The 21,821-nt window shown below is 47.6% G+C and overlaps 1 protein-coding gene across 1 annotated transcript in view; it reads right to left on the bottom strand.

The window, feature by feature from the left end:
- Positions 1–21,821, bottom strand: part of CUX2 (cut-like homeobox 2) — a 280,298-nt gene that overhangs the window by 196,591 nt on the left and 61,886 nt on the right. The gene's annotated exons all lie outside the window — the stretch shown is intronic.

The following is a 21,821-nucleotide window of genomic DNA, read 5'->3' as shown; positions in this document are numbered from 1 at the left end:
CTAAAGCCTTTGAATGTGTGGATCACAACAAACTGGAAAATCTTTAAAGAGATGGGAATACTAGACCACCTTACCTGCCTCCTGAGAAGCCTGAATCCAGATCAAGAAACAACAGTTAGAACTGGACATGGAACTGATTGGTTCAAAATTGGAGAAGGAGTATGACAAGGCTGTAAATCTTCATTCTGCTTATTTAACTTATATGCAGAGTACATCATATGAAATTCCAGGCTAGATGAATCACAAGTTGGAATCAAGACTGCTGGGAGAAGTATCAACAGCCTCACATATGCAGATGATAGAATTCTAATGGCAGAAAGTGAAGAGGAACTAAAGAGCTTCTTGATGAGGGTGAAAGAGGAGAGTGAAAAAGCTGGCTTGAAATTCAACATTCAAAAACTAAAATCGTGGCATCCAGTCCCATCACTTCATGGCAAATAGAACAGGAAATAGTGACAGATTTTATTTTCTTGGGCTCCAAAATCACTGAGGGTGGTGACTGGAACCATGAAATTAAAAGATGCTTGCTCCTTGAAATAGTCACGTACAGATGTGAGAGTTGGATTAAGAAGATTGAGTGCCAAAGAACTGATGCTTTCAAACTATGGTGCTGGAGAAGACCCTTGACAGTCCCTTGAACTGTATGGATATCAAACCAGTTAATTCTAAAGGAAATCAACTCTGAATATCCATTGGAAGGACTGATGCTGAAGTTCCAATACTCTGGCCGCCTGATGCGAAAAGCCAACTTACTGGAAAGGACCCCGATGGTGGGAAAGATTGAAGGCAAAAGGAGAAGGGGGTGGCAGAGGATGAGATGTTAGAAAACATCACGAACTCAATGAACATGAGTTTGAGCAAACTCCAGGAGATAGACAGTGAAGGACAGGGGAGCCTGGTGTGCTGCAGTCCATGGGGTTACAAAGAGTCAGACATGGCTTAGCTAATGAACAACAACAACATGTATTGCATCATTCCATTTATATGACATTTTGAAAAAGGCAAAACTTCAGAGACACAGGGCAGAGCAGTGGTTTTCAGGTATAGGGGAGGAGGAAAGGTTTAAATGTAAGGGAGGAGCCTAAAAGAACTTTAGGGGATGGGTTAACTGTTCCATATCCTGATTATGGTCAAAGCTCACAGAACTATACAAATGAAACAAAATTCCTCTATGTACATTAAAAATAAAATTTCACCAGTCATCTCATTGTCTACTTAAGCATTTTGCCAGGTTCCCTACCACTTACTGGAGAGAATCAAAAGTTCTCAGCTAGATGTCCAAGGTCTCAAAACACCTTCCCAGGCTCCTCCCAGAAAGTACTCTCTACCCACCCGTGCTCCCTGGCTCCCTGGCCCACTCTAGCTGTTAGAAACTTCAGGGTTCCAGGCCCCAGGACTTTCAATTCATGCTGTTTCCTCTGCCTGGAATCCTTCTTCCTTGGGAAACTCCTATTCATTTCCCCAAATGTGGTGAAAATGTCACCACTCAAAGTGTCTAGTGCTGAGGCTGGGTCCACAGAAATGCACATGCAGCCAGGGTGGGTAGGCTGATGCGGTTCAATGCCCTAGCACTTAAGGAGATGGTGGCCAAATTACATCTCAGATCAAAGCATCTACGTTCGAAAAGGGTAATCATGTAGGAAAAGCAAGAGAGGCAAGGGACATCTGTCCAACCTTTCTTATTGCTTATTTTAACCTAAAGAAAATGATGAACTGGAAACTCTCAGGAGATGGAGGTCCAGACAGGGTCCAGCTACTTGAGAGGGAACCAATCTTCAAGTTCCGCCCCTTTGGGGCCTCCAAAGCACACAGCTTAGGCTAAGTTTCCCCCAGGCCTGCTTGTACCCATGTCACAAGTCACAGTGAAGAAGCAGTTCTTTCCCCATGTCCAGACAGATGAAGGCAACAGCAAAGCCCCAGAACGCCGCTTAAGAAAGATTTCTTAGGCTGTGGTTCTGCAAGTCAGAAATTTAAAAAGCGGGGTTTCAGCATCATGCAATTAATGCAGCAAACATTGATTTCTGCACTGTAAGAGCCTGGTTCATTAATTCCAGATGCTCCCACCAGTCAAACCAAGGTTCGGCTTCTTTGCAAGATGAGGCAAATGAGAATACTGAATTTTAAAATTCCTTTCTGCAGCAACCTTTATTACCAAACAGAGCATAAAACCCACCCACCCAGACTGCTTAATTCTTCCTAAATAATTAACAACACCTGCTCACCTCCCCATTTACGTGGGCAAAACTCATCATGCTGCTCGACGCCCTAGTGGTCTCTCCTTCCTATGAGTGGAGAGATCAATTGGCAACCAACCTCTGCCATCCCCACCCAGCCCTGAATAACTACTGATTTACTTAGTGGGATATTCCTCCATGCCTCCAAATACCAGATATCTACCAGATATCCAATACCAGGATTAGATTTTTCTCTGAATCACCTTTGTAAGGTAAAGACCCAAAAGGGACTTCCTGAGAAAGACATCTAGGGGTTCCTTGAGGTGAAAATGAGCAAAGGATGTCTCTCGGGAGAGCCACTTTTCCTTTGGAGGAGGCTTCCGCAAGTTGAAACCTTTTATTTTTTTTTTTAAAGGTAAATTTCCCTTTAGGGGAGTTGGTGGATTTAGCGAGACTCAATTTCTATAATTCAAGCCCAGGAAGATACAGGAATTGACCAGCCGTACGGTTGGGTTTTCTTGTTATTTAAAAGAGCCTTGCTACTCAGTGTGGTTCACTAAGTGGTTCACCATCTCCAGGAGTCTGTTAGAAATGCTGGACTGTTGGGCCCCATCCAAGTCTTTGCATTTAAACAAGAATTCAAAGTGATTTATGTTCATGTTAAAGTTTGAGAAGCACTGGATCAGGTGGTCGGTTTCAGAGACATGATGAACCATTGCCATATTTGAAAGGTGAAAGTAGGAGAAATACTTTTTGCTGGGCTGCCCTAAGCCAAGATGCCCAGCCCTGCCCAGAACTATTACAGCCCTCAGAAAAAAACCTTCCAACAAGACTGCCAGCCGAGGTCACCGGGCCACTGCCCAAACCATGACATCCTGACAGGGTTCAGAAAACCCCAAACCATGAAGCTCTCAGTACTATCCAGAGTGGCCCCTGGACCAACAGCACCAGCATCACCTGGGCACTCATTAGAAATGCAGAATCCTTAGGACACTCAAGGCCTACGGACTCACCAGGAATCAGAGCAGCTCTCCAGGAGAGGCCTATGCACTCTAAAGTTTGAGGACAACCAACTGAGATCTCTTGCCAAAAGGATTCCAGTGAAGTGGAAATGTGAACCTCATGCTGACATCTGGCAGCCATCATGCTGTTTTGAGGGACTCCTTCAATTGGTCTCCAACTCAACATGGCCCATGGAGATAGGGGAGACCCAACATTGGTTTCTAAATGAAAAAGAAAAAAAGTTGTTGGGGAAAGAGTGAAAGTGATTAAATGGCTCCCAGTGGGTCATTAACCTGTTACAGGGTTGGGAAAGTGATGAGGGGTCTGGGATCCATGTTCAAAGCCACCACCTTGAACCACCAGTGAGTTTCTTTGGCAAGAGGCATCAACAGACCCAACTCCTCCCCTCACCTGTACCCCATCCTCTGCCCCATTCTCTCAACTTATCTAAGGGGAACTCAGGGATGAAACAGTCTTTTGAATGTGTGGGTTCCTCCTTCGTCGCTCCCCTCCACCAGCCATCTCAGTTATCCTGGTGAACGCAAGGAAGATTTCATGCACCAAATACCATCCGGCCCCAATTGTCATTTCAGGATTCGCACCGTTTTAATGAATGCCAAAACTGTTTTTTCACTTGATAGAGCCTGACAAGACCAACAATCACAGATTAGAGAGAAACTTCTTGCTTTTCAACAAAGGTTAATAAATAGTGACAGCATTAAGTCTATTCTGATTAACTATGCTGAAAGATATTATTGCTGTTTGTAACATGAAATCATTATTGGATTAAGCACAGCATATAAAAATGAAATGTGAGTTTTAATCTCAAACACAGACATGCAGGCTGCTCAGATAAAGGCAGGGGTAACACTCAGAGGCCCGTATTAATTTTTAAGTTGCTCTGATGAAGGGATATTATCTGTCGTTTGTCTGGTCTGGATTTGATGGTCCCTTGGTGAACTCTCTTATTACTTGCCCTCAAAAGATGCTACGAGGCAAACAGCAGTGACACTCCCCACCCTTTGCTAAGCTGTATCACACTGGTGGTTGGATAAAGTGTGGCAGGCCCCGAACAGGGACTGATGGATCACAAGTGGCTTCACTCTTCTAGGGGTTCTCTGACTTCACAGACCTTCCCCAAGAAAACGCCAATCCCGATAAGGGGGTGGGCTGAAGAGAGTGGAGATCCACCCTGGTTTTCTACATGAAGAAATTGGGGGAAAGGAATAAAAGTGGATAAATGGCTCCTAGCAGGTCATTAACCTGGGACACCCAAGGTTAAAAATCACTACTTTGCCTCCTTCCCCACGATCCCATCCACTGTGGACACTGAAAATGTCCTGAGGTGTATTATTTTGAGATGTTCTGTACCTTCATTCATTTGGCACCCAGACTGTGGTCTCTAAATACCATTTCCTAGTAAAGGGATCCCTCCCTGGAGCAACATCTGAGTCCAAAGCTGAGGTGTGAAATGTACACGGTGAGTCTGGAAATCTTCTCAGAAAGCAAGGAGATGGTCCAAGACTACTGGAGGAGTCCAAAGGATTCAGGAGCCAACCTGCAGAGGTCCCCACTCACCAGAAACAGGACAATCTGAGCTGAAGAAACGTAACTGAAACGGATGAAGACACTCTAGTGATACTTGTATCCACGGGTTTACAATGATATTAAAAAAAAAACAAAAAACACCCTTATTGGGTACTTTTGGGGGATACCAGGTTTTAAATACTGGCAAATAAAGAGAAAGAATTGAACATTATCCTCCCTTTCCTAGACACATTTGCCTTCAGGGCGAGCAAATAATTGAAGAGGGGTGGTTTCTCAGTAGAGAAAACTTCTAGCTAAGAAATAAAAGAGGGACAGAGTCAATGTATCAACATTTTTCAACCCCTACAAAATTAATGGATACAGGCAATGATTATTAGTGTCTGCAAAACTCAGCTGGATGAAGAGCTGATGGAGAATCTGACAATGGATGGACCATGCTGGGAACTCCTAACCCCATGGATCAATCTCAGTGACACAGAAAAGGAGACAGCCAGACTTCCTGTACCTTCTGACAGAAGGGCACACCACCACCCATGATGTGGTCTTGCTAGAAATATTGAACCAAAACCTGATCAAGGCTCTGGAACTGCCATCAGTTCACCAGAGAGTGGAGGAGAGTGCTAACTGACCTACAGGGACATGCTCAGCCAGACCCAATGGAGAGAAATTCCACGGATGAAAGGCTTCTTCAGCAAGAATGAAAGAAGGAAAGAGAGGAAGAGACAGTAAGAAGAGGGTGGGGCAGAAACGGGGGACAAAGAAAAAGGAGGGGACCCAGAATAAAATATGAATTGATAAATCCATATTGATAGAAATTAACAACTGAACAGATAAATGTAAGTTTGGAGAAAGAAAGGCTCTTCAACTAGTATGTAGAAGTAATGGTGGAGAGAGGAAATCACCATTGGGCAAACACCACAGGAATAACTGTTTCAGGCAAGAAGCAGTGATGGATGCTAAAACAGGCAGGCAAAAGAATAATGAGCAGCAGAGTATTTATATTGTCTTAAAGTGTTTCCCCACAAGATGCCTATTAATTACAAAAGAAAAAAAATAAGTTCAGAGTGGAGAATCCCAGAAGATACGACCTTAAATTAAATGACCAAAGTTAACATCACTATTAACAGTGATGGGACAGATGGTCACCACGTGCCTCGTGATTTGATGCATGGAGAAAGACACAACATCACTCCTACAGCATTTCTGCCAAAATGCATAACCTGAAGCTAATCATGAGTAAACATCCTGCACTCCCAAACTGAGGGACCCTCTATAAAACCAAAGGTCAGTTCTAATCACAAGTGTCAAGGTCATGCAACCACAAGAGCACAGTGCGTTGTAGTAGAGGGACCCCAGATTCTTCTTCACCATGACACAGTCCCTGAAAAGTGTTATTTGAGATTTGTGCATCAAACAGGTCTCCTTCACTTAGTCCCATAGGGAGTCCCCCCGCATCCCAGCACTGAGCACAGAAATAGTCACTGAATGCATAATTCAATGAATAAAACCCAGCTTAATCCAAAAAGGACTTTTATTGGTTCATGTGACCTAAAAGTTCCAGGTCACTAACTTCAGGCATGGCTGTATCCAGCAGCTCAAATGATATTACCTCATCCTACTCATCTCCTGGCTCAGCTTTCCTTCTGTGGATGGGCTCTGTTTTCAGCCAGAGTTCTCACTTGGTAGCTCTCTTTCACCAGCACAGCAACTCCCCGGGAAGGAAAGCACCTGCTTCCGTAGCTCTCACAAAAGTCACAGGATTCACTCTGCTTAGACTGAATTGGGTTCATGCACTTTAATCTGCAGTTAAGGAACATGACCATTAAATGCAGGGCATGATCCAGGACTAGACCCTAAACCAGAAAAGGACACTAAGGAGCAATGGGAAAAATTTGAGTGATATCGGTATATTAGATCATAGTGTTGTATCAATGTTAATATCCTTATCTTGTAACTGTTCGTTCAACATTATGTTGAATATTTATGTTATATTATGTAAATGTTTATCTGGTTGAAGGGAGTATGGGGAATTCTCTGTATTATTGATGTAACTTTTAAAAAATCTTTTTGAAATTATTTAAAAATAAAAATTAAAGAATAATATTTTTAAACATTCCCCAACTACCCTACCTCCAAAGGCTCCCTTCAGACAACATTTCAGAACATGTCTTACTTCACAGCTCTTAGAATTGTAAATTCACTACTGCTTCTTTGCTGAATGCAATCTCTCTCCCTGGCTTGTGAGCCCTCTGGGCATGTGGCACTTTCCTATCACAGGGAATCACCATACTTTCTTCACCATCTCCTTCTTTTCCCATATAGGTTTTATTAGGTTTTTTTGTAGTTACATATTCATCTGTGGTTAGCTCATTCATTCATCTATCCAGTCAATAAGTACCTGAAGGCACAGGTGCGCCAGATAAAAATTACATGTTGAGAACCCAGCAGTGATCCAAGCACACAAAATTTCTACTCTTACACAGCTTTACTCTGCCTCCTCTCTCTCCATCATCAGTCTGAAATCTCCGGGAGATAGAGCCATACCTGCTTTGTTTCCTGCTCTGTCCCCAGTGTCTGTCACAGAGTTAGCAATCAAAAAATGCCCAATGAATGGATAAACAGACGAATGGCATACTCATAAATAAACGGCATACACACCACCACCACCTCCTTCAGCAACTACAGCAGACATTGCTAACTGATCCCGAAACTCTTTCTGGGCCAAAGAGGCATGCAATGAATTTGCCTAAGTCCACAGAAGAAGCTTTGGTTAGCATTTGTTTTAAAGACGAAGAAATAAGGGACAAAAGAAAGAAGTCACTGGCCTTAGAGCACAAGACAAAATCCAGTACCAGGACATCTAGCCTCTGCAGGTTTCACTGTCCCACAAGGCAGGAGACATTTCCATGACAGCAGTCAAGTTTTAGGCAACTGGTGGGCCTCATTAGATCTCACACCAACCTCCTTCCTGGCCCCTCACTCCCCTCTCCTGGTTCAGTCCAACTCAGGGGGCCAGGCACATAAACATTCCCTCAAATACGGTTACCATGAACTTCCCTGGAGGTCCAGTGGTGAAGACTCATGCATGCTTCCATTGCAGGAGGTGCAGGTTCGATCCCTGGTCAGAGAACTGAGATCCCATAGGCTGCACGTGCGGCACAGCCAGAAAACAAACAAATAAACAAAACCGGGTTACTGTGCCCATGTTTCAAAGAACAAAGAAACTAACATGAAAGTGGCCTCATGAGCTGAGGAATCCGGTACAAAGCTTAATCCTGCTTCAGACCCCCAGGTGCCTCCTGAAACAGGGACCAGGGAGAACTTGCCCATCAGCTATGCCAGGGTGTTTGGCACTTAATTATGCTTTGTCTCCTATTTTCCTCTATTTGTTTTGTGGCTTTACAGCCAACTTAATTAACCCTCTCCTGACCAAGTCGTGAGATAACCAGTAGTTGCAGATATAGACAAGTTCCACTGCTGAAAGGCAAAAAAGTCCCAACCTCTCTCTGGGCCTGTTTTCCCATGTGAAAATGAAAGAAGACGTTTTGGGTCAGAGGGCGCTGGATTCAGATCCTGGTTTGACCACTTCCTCAGACTGTAGGCAGGTGCCTAATGCTCTCTGCCTCAGTTCCCCCATATGTGAAATGGGTCAATGCTGTGAGACTCACTAGGCCACTTTTAAGGGTCCAGTTTGGACAGCAAGTTTGATAGTGGATGCTACTCCCATCTAAATTCCCCCTTGTTTCTCACCTTGTGGGAACTTCTAGAATCACTGGCTTCTTCATTTCACTGGGTGCGCCTTGAGGGTTCTTGACAAAGATTCCTGGAGTTAAATTTAGCCTTGAAGTACATGGACTCTGTGCAGGAAGTCAGCCCAGGTTAAGTGCCCCCAGAATCAGGGACCCAGCTGCCTTGGACCAACTCTGCATTGTCACTGCCTTGGGCACTCACTGCCTGGCACAGAGGGATTTTGTGCCTTAAGACCTCTTATTTGCTTTTCATCCTTTCCTATTTTTAATACCAGGCATTTGTTTTCTCACTGAGATCGGCGGGTCCCACCCCAGACCTTTCTGCTCCCTGCACTCTCTGGCCCCCGCCTGGAGAATGGGCATTTCGCCTGCCACGCAGACGCCCCCCACCCCTCCAAAGTCCCCTGAGCCAGGGAGGATGTTGTAAATAAGGTGGCAGCTGCAACATCAGGCCTGCCCAGGTGAATCCTGCAGCTCCACGGAACTCCCCGAGGCAACAAAAGAACTGAGCTGGGAACATGGAGAAAAGAATTGTAACTGACGTCTACATGACATCTTCACCTGATTGAATTAGGCAAGGAATCTGAGGAAAGATGTATGTGCTCCAATCAAGTGTCAAAAAGGTTTCTACAAAGGAGAAACTCCATGTGGCCCAAGGACTTGCATGACCCACATCAAGAGGGTGGGCTGGCGAGGGGACTGTAGGTTTGGCCACAGAAGAGGAGGCTTGCCTGGTCTCACCAGGCCCTGTGGGTGATTCAAAGGAAGGAGTGAATGACACAGAAGACTGCACATTTGGGTGCACCAGTAGATGTTACAAAGAGACTGTTTCCTCACCCATAAAATGGGGATAGGGTCCAGATTCAATGAGATGGTATAAGTCAACACTTAGCCCACCGTCCGGCTCATAATTAGTTCTCAGCCCAGGGAGGAGGTGAGATGTATTATACTTGCTTCTGAATTTCAAACAACAAATGGGCCCTGATGCACAAAGCTCATCCATCTACCATTTTACCTGAGTTGTTGGCCAAATGGGCTTCCCAGGTGGCTGAGTGGTAAAGAATCCACCTGCCAACGCAAGAGACACGGGTTTGATTCCTGGGTTGGGAAGATCCCCTGGAGGAGGAAATGGCAACCTACTCCAGGATTCTCACCCCAAAAATCCCATGGGTACAGGAGTCTGGTGGGCTACAGACCACAGGGTCGCAAACAGTCGGACATGACTGAGCGACTGAGCACACACACACAGATGCCAGCCAAACAAAGCCCAATAGCTCCCCTTCTGTCACAGCCTTGCCCCTCCCAGTTCCCTCCCCTCCGTGCTGGACAGTAGCTGGTCCTCCATCCTGCCAGAGGCTTCCACATCTCCCTGCCTTTGAGCCTGTGAATTTCTGAAATAGAAGAATGTCTCCTATCCCTTCCCCTTTCTACCACAGGTCAGAGTTTTTGTCATTCAGGGCCCTTCTCTTGGAAGTCTTCCAGGAATGCCTCCATCAAAATCCATCATCATCCTCTCCTTGACACTCCCAGGACATTTTGCTCCTCTATCAGCAAGTAATACAGATTAGTAATTAATATCAGCACTGCAATCAGAGCTGCCATCATCACCGGGAGAAATTCTCAACTGATCCTCTGAACAACCTCATGCAGTAGGCTATGTTCTCCTTACTTTACAGACAAGGAAACTGAGTCACGGAGAGGTAAAGCCACTCACACAAGGTTCTCCCTACTTTACAGACAAGGAAACTGAGTCACGGAGGGGTAAAGCCGCTCACACAAGGCAACCTAGCTAGAAGGAGACAGACGCAGGCTTGAATTTGGGTCTATGCAGCTTAAAGACCTCACCCTTCTCTAGATGAGCACAAGAGGCAGGTGAAGAGGTGGGAACCTGCGTGCCCCACCTTGACGGAATGGAGGGGGCAGCATAGCTGCGTGCATGCATGCACACACATGTACACACACATGTACACACACACACACACACACACACACACACACACACACACAGCTTCTTTCTGGCTTCCCTGAATAGCCGTCTCCTAAATTCCAAAACATCTTCCCTTCGCTGAGTCACCTTCCTGGGAGGAGGAGGAGAGAAATCAATATTCTGTTGCCTATCAAGTCAGCTATCAAATCAACTGGCACTGGCCCCCAAGGCCACAGTCAATCACTCCCAAACCTCTGAACCCCATTTCATTACAGTTATAAGAACATATTCTTTTTAATCACCCCCAAATATTTCTGAGAAAGTGGAAGTAAATAAGACTGCCAGAGAGAAGACCAGACAATGCACCTTTACATGGAAGGGCACAGGGCAGCATGCAGGAGCAACAAGCCCTGAGCCCAGTGGGGACCACATGATCCTTGTGTGGGCAGCGACTGCCACGATGGCTACCTAGAGGAGAGTGGGTCACAAGACATGGCAGCAAAAGCCCAGCCAGGAGAGACGCAAAGACGGAGTCCTGCTCACCTTCTGTGCGAGACATGTGGCCCCTCACCCCTCCCTTCTAAAGAGGGATCAACATTCTCTGAGGGCCAGGGGGGCTGCAAGCTCATGTGGTCTCAAAAAGAACAGCTAACGTGGAGAGCAAGGGTTGAAGTGGGAGTCAAGGTGAGTGGGGTGGGTGATCCTGAGGGTGTGACCCTGAGGGTGTCTCTGAAGCTCACTGGGCTGCTATTTCCTTCTCTAGTAAATAGGAATGGAGTTCATAATCCCCTTCTCTAGCTGCTGACTCTGAACACAGCATGGTGGTAACAATAATGGTGAACAATCAATAAGCGCTTGCTGTCCCAGGCCGTTTCCTTAAACCCACTGTGTGAATGATCTCATGTTATAGACAAGGAAGGAGTAGCACAGAGAGGCGAGGAAACTCGGCCTGCGTCACACAGCTGGAAGGGCACGGAGCTGGGATTTCAACCTGGGAAAGCCCAGCTTCTGAACTGAGATCCTTCCCCCTTTCCTACCTCCTCGCTGGCCTGACAGCTCCAAGTCTTTGAACCCCAGTTATAAATGAATAGTTCGGCAAGATTAATCCTGAGGTTCCCTTTGGACCCCGTTGACCCATGGCTTCCCATGAGCCATCCTAGCATTTGGCTTCTAAATTAAATCCTTAATGTCCCAAACCCACTAACAAGCACTTAGTTATTAGGTACCTCTTATGTTTTTTATATTATGTACAGAGCAGGAGAGAGAAAGGTAAGAAATGAAACTGGCCTGTCAGAGATTCTGGCCTACTTGATGTGAATAGGATGCAGCCAGGAGGCAGTTGAATTACACACAAAACAGGAAAAAAGATGATTTTCTCCAAGAGAGAAAAAAATTTGACAAAAAAACGATAAAGGAAAAAGGAAAATAAAGACTAGAGACAGAAGCTATGGAGCTCAAGCAGGACTTGAAGGGTAGGTAGGTTTGGGGTAGACAGAAGACAGGAGAGCACTCCAGGTGGTCAGAACAGCTTGGGCAAGTGCAAGGATCCAAGTTGGGCCAAGCAAAGTAAATCCTGTGACTTTTGCTAGAGCTATGAGAGAAAAGGGGCTTTCTTTCCCTGAGTGTTTCCATGCTGGTGAAAGAGAGCTGTCAGCGGAGAATGCTGGCTGAGAACAAAGCCTACCCACACAGAGGAAAACTGAGCTAGGAGATGAGCAGGATGAGATAACATCTGAGCTGCTGGATATAGCCATGCCTGAAGCCAGCAGACCTGGAATTTTCAGGTCATGTGAGCCAATAAAAATCCTTTTTGGTTTAAGCTGGCTCCAGGTGAGTTTCTCTCATATAAACACAAGAATCGTGCCCATTGCAAGAGACAGTGGCCCCAAATTCTACCTCGCTGTGACATGAGTCCCTGAGAAGTCTATTCAAAACTCACACATTAGTTCTTTTCTTTCGTTTGATTCCACAAGGCATCTCTCTGCATCCCAGCACTGAGCACAGAAATATTCACTGAATGAATGAAGTTCCCCCCACAGTCAATGCTTACCTGTCTGCTGAAGTCACATTCACTGCCTTGTATATTTCTGCTATTATCCTCTCTCTGGCCATCACAATCACAGTTAAGTGATTAACTTCAGGAAATGTTTCAGGTATCCACAGCTCTGCAAAGTATGCATCCCTGAAGGGGAGGTGCCTAGATCTGCGCCCACTGTCTAAGGCAAGTGGCCAGATTGTGCCTGAACCCTCTTGTGAAGTGGCACAGTTGTGTACGACTCTTAGTGACTCCATGGACTGGAGTAGCCTACCATGCTTCTCCATCCATGGGATTTTCCAGGCAAGAATCCTGGAGTGGGTTGCCATTTCCTTCTCCAGAGGATCTTTCCGACCCAGGGATTGAACCCGGGTCTCTCGCACTGTAGGCAGACGCTTTACCATCTGATCCACCAGGGAATCACCCTCTTAGCTGCAGTAAATTCCGGAGCATGATCCATCCACCCATCCAAAGAGTGTTTGTTGAGCAACTGCTACACAACAGATCTTTTGCTCAAAGCATCTGCCCTGGGGAGTTTCTCTTCCATGAAACAAAGAGGCTCTACCCACACAAGCAGATAAGACCCTGACGATAAAGAGTGGTGCTCCCACTAGACAGGAAACTTGCAAACTTATCTGCTGCCAATAATAATAAAATGTTTTGTGGTGATGGTTTAGTCGATAAATTGTGTCCAACTCTTGTACCCCATGGACTGTATAGCCCGCCAGGCTCCTCCGTCCATGGATTCTCCAGGCAAAAATACTGGAGTGGGTTGTCATTTCCTTCTCCAAGGAATCTTCCCAACCCAGGAATTGAACCTGGGTCTCCTGCATTGCAGGCAGAGTCTTTTACCAACTGAGCTACAAGGGAAGCCCTAAATCAGATAAATACAAACACTGTATGATATAATATATGGGAAAACATACAAAATGTTTTCCTCTTCCTAAAAATAATCCCTTCTTGCAGACACCAAGACACCAAATTTGAACCTTGTCAATATCTCTGTTAAACTGGTAAGGAACGTTCTCTTGCAAAAAGATGAAATAATAATCATAGTAATAACAACCTTCTTAGAAAATCATTTACCATGCCAGATTCTAGGCTAAATGTTTTAACTATACTCTTCCTTTGAACCCTTGCTATAAACCTAAGAAGTGGGGAACTGAAGGCTCAGAGACGTTAAGTAACTGGCCTGAAGTCATGCAGCAACTGAAGGAACCAGAATTTCTACCCAGATCTGGAAGATTCCAAAACATCTCTGGGCCTCAGCTTTTTCCTTTGAAAAGCAGGAATAAGCAGGACTTCCTTCAAAGGTTTCTAGTACACTAGATGAGATAATGGCCACAGTGTTTTAGGACATGTCCTTGCTCATGTGAAAGGCTTTGCCCAGCGAAGTGGAGTATTTCATCATTAGTGTGCCCCTGACATGGTTTAAGGTGGGTGGGCTCAGGGCACCATGTGCCAGGCCCCGGGGAAAATATTCCTCTGTACTCAGCTCTCCCTGCTGCTGTCTGCCGCCAATGCTCAAATGTCAGTCACCTTCTGACAAGTGCACAAAACAGTTTTGGGTGCCCACAGCCACCACAAGCCCAAGCCTGCTGGATCCACCCTGGCAGGGAGAACTGCCAGGTGGCTCTCTTGCCGGTTGGCTCTCGCCCCTGGCTGCTGCCCAGGGTGACTTAACCGAGTCTGTGCCCGCCTTGCCAAATTGTTGGAGGAGCGACAGCACAGCATTTGACCCAGCCCACCCATGCAGAACACCCACCCCATAACCCATGCCATAATGCCCTGGGCACTCCCAGCCAGATGCCTGGCACACAGCAGCTGACTGTTGGCACAGAGTGGGCAAAGCTGCAGAGAGAGTGGGTTACAAGTTATGTTTAAAAAAGCAAAAAAAGATGATGATATTGTGTGCTGACGGGATATTTTAATCTGGGTTCAGGCATTCTACAAATAACAATAATAGCTCACTCTCTATAGCACTTAATCCAACCTTTTATGTAAAGTAAGAAATTTAACCCTCAGAACATCCCGTGCAGTAGGTACTATTATTAGCCCAATTACAAGTAAGAAGACTGAGGCACAGACAGAATGACTTGCCCATGATCACAATGCAAAGCAGGACACACTGAACTCAGCTGTCAGCCCAGGCAAAACCGCTGTGCTCAAGAAAGGCTCCAAGGTAACAACTGAGAGACAGTCCTGAGGCTGCCACTGTCAAAACTCCTCAGATGATAAGGCTGAGGCTCAGAGAAGCTGAGCAACACACTCAAGGCCACACAGCATTCAAAGCCCGGCTCCTGAACGACATTTCGGACTGCTTCCTGATTATACTGAATTTTGCACAGCATTTGGTTTCTACTTTGTAAAATGCAGCTCTCTCATACCAGCCACTGTTCCCTGCAGAACATGATCCACAAAAGACAAATTCCAGTGACAACGTGGTGAGTTGGATCGAGACAGGAATTAAAAAGCCGTTCCTCTGGCTCCGTGGAAAAGCTCTGTGGCCACCAGGTTCCCTCAGGGGGTGGCTTTTCTGCCTTAGAGAAGTGATTATGGGAGGTCGAGCGCTCTGGGTGGCAGGGTTCAGGGCTGCTGAGGCATCTATGGGAACCCTGATCACCTCCAGGCCAGACCCCCCACCATCCAGCTGTGGGGAACAAAGCCTGGGGCGCCAGCCTCCCCCCAGGCCAGATCAACGACTGTCAACCAGGGCTTCTCATTGCCAGGGGCAGGCATGCCTTGAAAAAGCACATTCTGTTTCATAAAATAACTGTATATTTAGAAAGAAGCACCCAGAAACAAAGCACCGGTTGCTCATATGGCCCAAGCTGCAGGGGTAAAGCTCAACAAAACCTCAGAGGGAGCAGGTGGGTTCAAAAGAGCACTCTCTTCAGAGACCTCTGCAGGCTTCCCGAGTCTCTGACCGGAGTCAGGGCCACATGGGAATCCGGCAGCCTGTGGGCAGTGCTGGCCGGCTGTGTGCTCCAACCCAGGGAGCTTCGTGACAGGCTGAGCCACCCAAAGACAGCTCTGCCAGGGACTCCAAATGGGAGAGGATGGGAAAGCAGCACACACACTCTCACACACAACACGTGTGCACTCGACACGTTACATTCTTTCACATGTGTGCACACACAGCAGGGCTCATACGCTCACATGCAATGGGGTGGTCATATCAACATGTTTTCACATGCAACATACACGCTCACACAACATGCTATCACACAACATACTCCCCCACAAGACATGCTCTCCTATTCATGTGCACGTGTTCAAAATGCATGCTCGCACACTCCCATTACACACATGCTCATACTCACACATGCACACACATGGCTGTCTGGACACCCACAGACCCACAGTCATGCACCTGTGTCCTCCCCAAGATGCTCAGATACATCCACGCACAGACAGAAAATGCAGGGAGGACCACAGAGAAATAAGCCCAGACCCCACCACACCCATGACCACCTCCCAAAGACATACAACTCAAGAACACACACATAGTTGAACCCCGTCTCACAGGTGGACAACCCCCGAAAAGCCACAATGCACACAGAAAAAGACACACGGAGGGCCACACCCGCCACACACACCTGGCTGGCTGCATATACAGGCTCAGGCGTACGAACAAAGTCACCGCCTCCTGCTCTCGCGTCCACAGGTCCTCCCACCCGATGGCAGGTCCGAGCGCTCACCCTGGGCAGGGGTATCTAGACCCCGGCAGCAGCGCTGTCGTTCCAGCCCAGCCCGGCAGCCTGAGCCCACTCCAAGGGCCTGTCAAGTAGCACCACCAGCAAATAAAGAGCGAATGTGCAAAAATAAAACCGAAAGGCTGCGATAAAGCAGTCCCCTTCCCACAGGACTCCGCGCTGACGCAGGTTCTGCTCTCTGCAATAAACATTTTCATTCTAATTTTAAAAGACATTAGCATTACCTCTTTGGCTCTCGATCCAGCCAGACGGTACCTCGCCTGCTGGGCCACTCTCTGGCCCCACTGGGCAGCAAGACGACAGACGCAGGCTCCCAGGCCTTATGCCCTAAGCCTACAGGTCACCCTGCATGATGGGTGCTGACCCAGGGGCCTGTTGGCCACCTGGCTTTTATTTCACATCATTCTTGCAGGAGCTCACTGAGGCTACACCCAATAAAGCAAAGAGATACACCACACCCTCAAATATCCTCTGGAATTCTGTTTCACTCCAGCCAGGATCCCTGTGGATCCAGTCGTGCCATCTAATATGAGCACCACACACAGGGAAGGCAGCTTTCAAATGGTGGGTCTGCCCCTTGACAAATTGGCGGGGGGGGGAGCTCGAAGTGAACCAGGCTCGATGTCTTCACCGCCCCCCCACCCCACAACTCACCCTGCCTGCAAACTCAAGTCTCACCTCACACCTCCCAGAGTGACCCAATCCCGATTTCCAGGCTTGGCAAGGACTTCAGGGAGAAGGGAAACCACAGACTAGTTTGTGAAAGAGAGTGAGCCATTTTTATGAGCTCAGAGGCCAAGACCCCCAAATTCAGCATCCAGGCTCAGCTCTCACCCCATCCTGCTCACCCCTTAAGGCCCCAGGCACTCTGAACAGGTGTTTTCTGCAAAGCCACCTCTGAGCCTTTGATCAAGCTATTCCCGCCTCCTAGAACACTTCCCTGTCTCTTTGCCAGAGCTGTACCTGCTGCTCCTTCAGGTCTCAACTTCCAAGTCACTCCCCACCATACTGCTGGGGGCCTAGGGATCCCATGCTGAATGGGGCCGCCCAGTTTCTGCCTTCATTGAGCTATAAAGTCGGTGGCTTCCTTCCAGAAGTTTCTTTGACCTCCCAGACTGTGTTGAGTACCTGTCCTCAGCTCCCACAGGCTCCTACATGACATGAAAGTCGCTCAGTCGTGTCTGACTCTTCATGACCCCATGGACTATACAGTCCATGGAATTCTCCAGGCAGAACACTGGAGTGAGTAGCCTTTCCCTTCTCCAGGGGATCTTCCCGACCCAGGAATCGAACCCAGGTCTCTGGCATTGCAGGTGGATTCTTTACCAGCTGAGCCACAAGGGAAGCTCCTAGGCTCCCCACTTAAAGGATGGCTCTTCTCAAGCTGGTTCTACCCACCTGAACCTGGATCTGTCACCCCCTGCTATGGGAACTAGGGGCTCCCCCAGGGCAGGGGGCAGTCTGCCGTGTCCCTCCAGGTCTCCCTGCACCGGGCACGGCATTAGCCTAAATAGGTGGCTCCTGAGTGCTTGTGCTGGCTGAGCCATGGTTCATGGTTTTCCTCTTCTACAACCAAAGAGAGAAACCAGGAAAGGCAGACCTAAGTAAGTCCTTGCTAGAGATAGGATATGACACGGGCTCTGTCTGGCTCCCAGCTCTTACCTACTCTGCCCTGGGGCTGGTAGTACAGCCCTCTCCAGCCATTCCCAAATATTTCCACATTACTATATTAGCAATCAAAGCCCACTGGCCTCAAAAAACATGGAATGAAAAAGAAATGTCAGCAGATGGCTCACAGCAGCCTCAGAGCCTTCCCTCTGGGCCTTCTGAATTGCCCCACATCAGTGCTCTCCCGGGTGGTCCCAGTGCCACGGCCTGGCCCAGTCCCACCCTGACACAGGTCTGGACACTGCAGCTGCCCCTCCCTGTCTCCCTGGCTCTACCCTTACCCTCTCACAATCCCTCCTCTCCATGGTGGCCTGAGGGCTCCTTGCAAAAGGTAACTGTTTTTGTCACTGCCACTCCAGGCTCACACCTCTCCGTGGCTTCCTGCAGCTCTCAGAATTAAACCCCTAAATCCTCACCAAGCATCTCCAGGAAAAGTCCAAACTCTGCGTGGTAGCCCAGGAGGTCCTGCCTGATCTGACACACACCACCAGCTCCAGGCGGACCAACTGAATGAGTCTCCAGTCCCCAGTGTCTCCAGGTCTCACACTGCGCCAACGCCATGCTGGTCCCTGTGTCTGATTCTGTATCCCGGTTGATAACATGGCAACCCTAATTCCCTGCCTGGGAAGCTCATCCTTCCAGACTCGTGGCAAAGAGTTTCTCTGTGGCTCCTTCCCACCTCCCAACTCTGAGCCCCTGCTCAGCATGTACCCGGTGCCATAGAAACCTCCATCTTGCACCGTCATGGGTGGTCTTCTCTCCCTGGTGACCCTCTTGAGAGCAGGAGTCCCATCTTATTTATCTAGGGGCTCCCAGATGTGGCCTGGTGTAGACACATTAATATGTATTAGTGATTACTGCTGTGATGAATATATTCTTCAAGCTCCCTCTGTGGCCTGGTGCCTTGCTCTAAGCTCTTGTATTAGTTTGCTTCTAATAAATCAAGCCAAAAGGAAAGATCCAGATGCTTCAGCTTCCTCCCCAACTCCCTGTGCTCCAGTCGGAAGGTGGAAGGCTTGAGGATTAGCATGAGAGCAGTGGAGGGAAGGTCCTCCTCCCAAAAATGACACAGGCATTGGGGGAGATGACAGGGCTCACCATCTCTAGACAGGCTTCTGAGTATCCAAGTACACGCTCAGCCTGAAACAGTGTGGGTCTTCATTCCAAGGCCACCTTGTGGGTCTCAAGGGTCTGAGGCCCCCGCATGACCTTCCTTGAGCTCCTGTCAGTAGTCAGGACAGTGTTAGCATGAGGCAGGCTCTGTGTCCTTTTAAAGAGAGGTGGGACCCTTAGAAAGGGACAGAAAAATCTCCCAGCACAGGGTCCCTAAGAGTGCTGGGTTCTGCCTGATGGGTTGGCAAGACCCCACTTTGAGGATTTAACACTTTATCTTGAGGAAAGAGACTTACTCTCTGAGGCTAAGATCTTTGCTACCCTACAACTCCCCTGGACAATTCCAGCTCCAATCACACACCCACCCAGTGGTTGAGCTGGCTTCCAGCGCTTTCTGGAAGAAGAGAGGAGGGCCAGAGACACTACTGGGAAGTGGGGACTTAACACATCAGAGAAGAGGGACAGATGATAGGAATGCTGTGTGGCCTCAGGCAAGTGACTTTATCTTTCTGAGTCTCAGTTTTCTCATCTTGAAAATGGGTATAAGTTATACAAGCTTCTGAGATTCTATGTAGGAAGAATCTAGCAAGGGGTCTGACCTCCCACTCTATTCCACCCATGAGGGTCATTATGATGATATCTGGGGCAAAGCCAACCGGCTTCTGAAGAGCAGGAAGATAGGACAGAGGGGAAGACAGAGGCCCAGAGTGAACAAAGAGCCTTGGCCTAGGCAGTTAGGGAACTTGAGACCATAGTCCCAATCCCCTCCAATGCCCACTAGACAGGCTCCACTTTAGACCCTCTGGGCTACAGGAGTGTAAACCTGACTCTGGTGACGATAATGTTCTGAGTGTCAGGCAGCTCCTGGTCCTCCACGCAGAGGTGCAGCTCAGTGGCTCGGATAATTCAGAGGCTGTCACTCATCCATGAGACCCTCTTATCAGGTGTGGCCAATCCCCTTGAACTATCTCCTGCCCCTGATTCACTTCAAGTTCTATTTGGTTATGGGGAATGTGAAACTTCCTGGTCCCCGTGCCCTTGGGCTTCCTTGGTGGCTGAGAAAGTAAAGAATGTGCCTGCAATGCAGGAGACCTGGGTTAGATCCTTGGGTCAGGAAGACCTCCTGGAGAAGGGAATGGCTACTCATTTCAATAATTTTTTTATATTTATTGTTATGTATTCATTTATTGGGCTATACCAGGTCTCATCTGTGGCATGTGAACTCTTAGTTGCAGCATGTGGGATCTGGTACCCCAACCAGGGATTGAACCGGGGCCCCCTGCATTGGGAGCACGGAGTCTTAGCCACTGGACCACCAGGGAAGTCCCCACTCCAATATTCTTGCCTGGAGAATTCCATGGACAGAGGAGCCTGGCGGGCTATAGCCTGTGGGATTGCAAACAGCTGGACACAACTGAGCAACTTTCACACCTGTGCCCTTGCTGGAGGAAAGGGTGGGGTGGGGGCTTAGGGCCTGCGCCCTGGGGGCAGCTCACAGCTCCAGCACATAACAGATTTGCCAGAGCTGCCGTGGTTGTTGGGGGCTCCCTCCAGTTTTCAGTGCCGACCACTTTAAACAAGCATTTCCTGACTGCACAGGTCTAAAATAGTGTGTCCCCTATCATGGCTTCAAGATCTTGAAAGGGGGCAACAGTGTTCAAAGCAGACAAAACAGATCAAGAGACCGTGAGTTTCCTTGAGCCTTGGAGAGCAAAATAATAATAAAAGTAGTACTATCAATAAAACATTAATTACAATAATAGCAGCTCTAACTTACTGAACATTAGCTTTATGTGGGACCGTAAGCTGGGTCCTCCACCAGCATTCTCTCATTTACGCCTCAGTATGGACCCACTCCAGTGTTCTTGCCTGGAGAATCCCAGGGACAGCAGAGCCTGGTGGGCTGCTGTCTATGGGGTCACACAGAGTCGGACATGACTGAAGCGACGCAGCAGCAGCAGGGCCCTTCAGGAAGGGAGCACTGTTACACTTATTTTACAAACGAGGAAACATTTAAAATGATAAATGAACTTCCTCCATTATCCTATTTTACAGACCAGGAAACAAAGATCCAGAGAAGGCAAGCCACATGCCTGAAGACATACCAGCAGATAACAGACCAGAATTTAATCCCATGGTTACCTGACCTTCATGGTCTTAACCACAGCTGTTCCCTTCCCAGAAAAACCCATGCCAGTCATTCAACAAACAGCTGCTGAGCCTTTAAGAAACTCCAGGGAGCATATGGGGCTGGGGAGACTATGGTGAACATGAGAGTCTCAGGGCCTTTGCAGCTGACCAGCTCAAGTGGGGACAACAGACACCGAAAGCTCCCTCACTCGCAACGGTGGTGAGGGTCGGGTAGGGAGCTATAAAGGAGACCTTACTGCCAAATTCAGACTGAAATTGAAGAAAGTGGAGAAAACCACTAGACCATTCAGGTATGACCTAAATCAAATCCCTTATGACTATACAGTGGAAGTGAGAAATAGATTTAAGGGACTAGATCTGATAGACAGAGTGCCTGATGAACTATAGACAGAGGTTTGTGGCACTGTACAGGGGACAGGAATCAAGACCATCCCCAAGAAAAAGAAATGCAAAAAAGCAAAATGGCTCTCTGAGGAGGCTTTACAAATAGCTGTGAAAAGAAGGGAAGCGAAAAGCAAAGGAGAAAAAGAAAGATATACCCATTTGAATGCAGAATTCCAAAGAACAGCAAGCAGGGACAGGAAAGCTTTCCTCAGCGATCAATGCAAAGAAATACAGGAAAACAATAGAATGGGAAAGACTAGAGATCTCGTCAAGAAAATCAGAAATACCAAGGGAACATTTACATAGCAAAGATGGGCTCAATAAAGGACAGAAATGGTAGGGACCTAACAGAAG

The sequence above is a fragment of the Bison bison genome, unplaced genomic scaffold, assembly GCF_000754665.1.
Source record: "Bison bison bison isolate TAMUID 2011002044 unplaced genomic scaffold, Bison_UMD1.0 scf7180017864160, whole genome shotgun sequence".
In the NCBI taxonomy this organism is placed as follows: Eukaryota; Metazoa; Chordata; class Mammalia; order Artiodactyla; family Bovidae; genus Bison; species Bison bison.
Note: the sequence above shows the minus strand (reverse complement) of the source record. Positions and strands in the feature narration are given on the sequence as shown.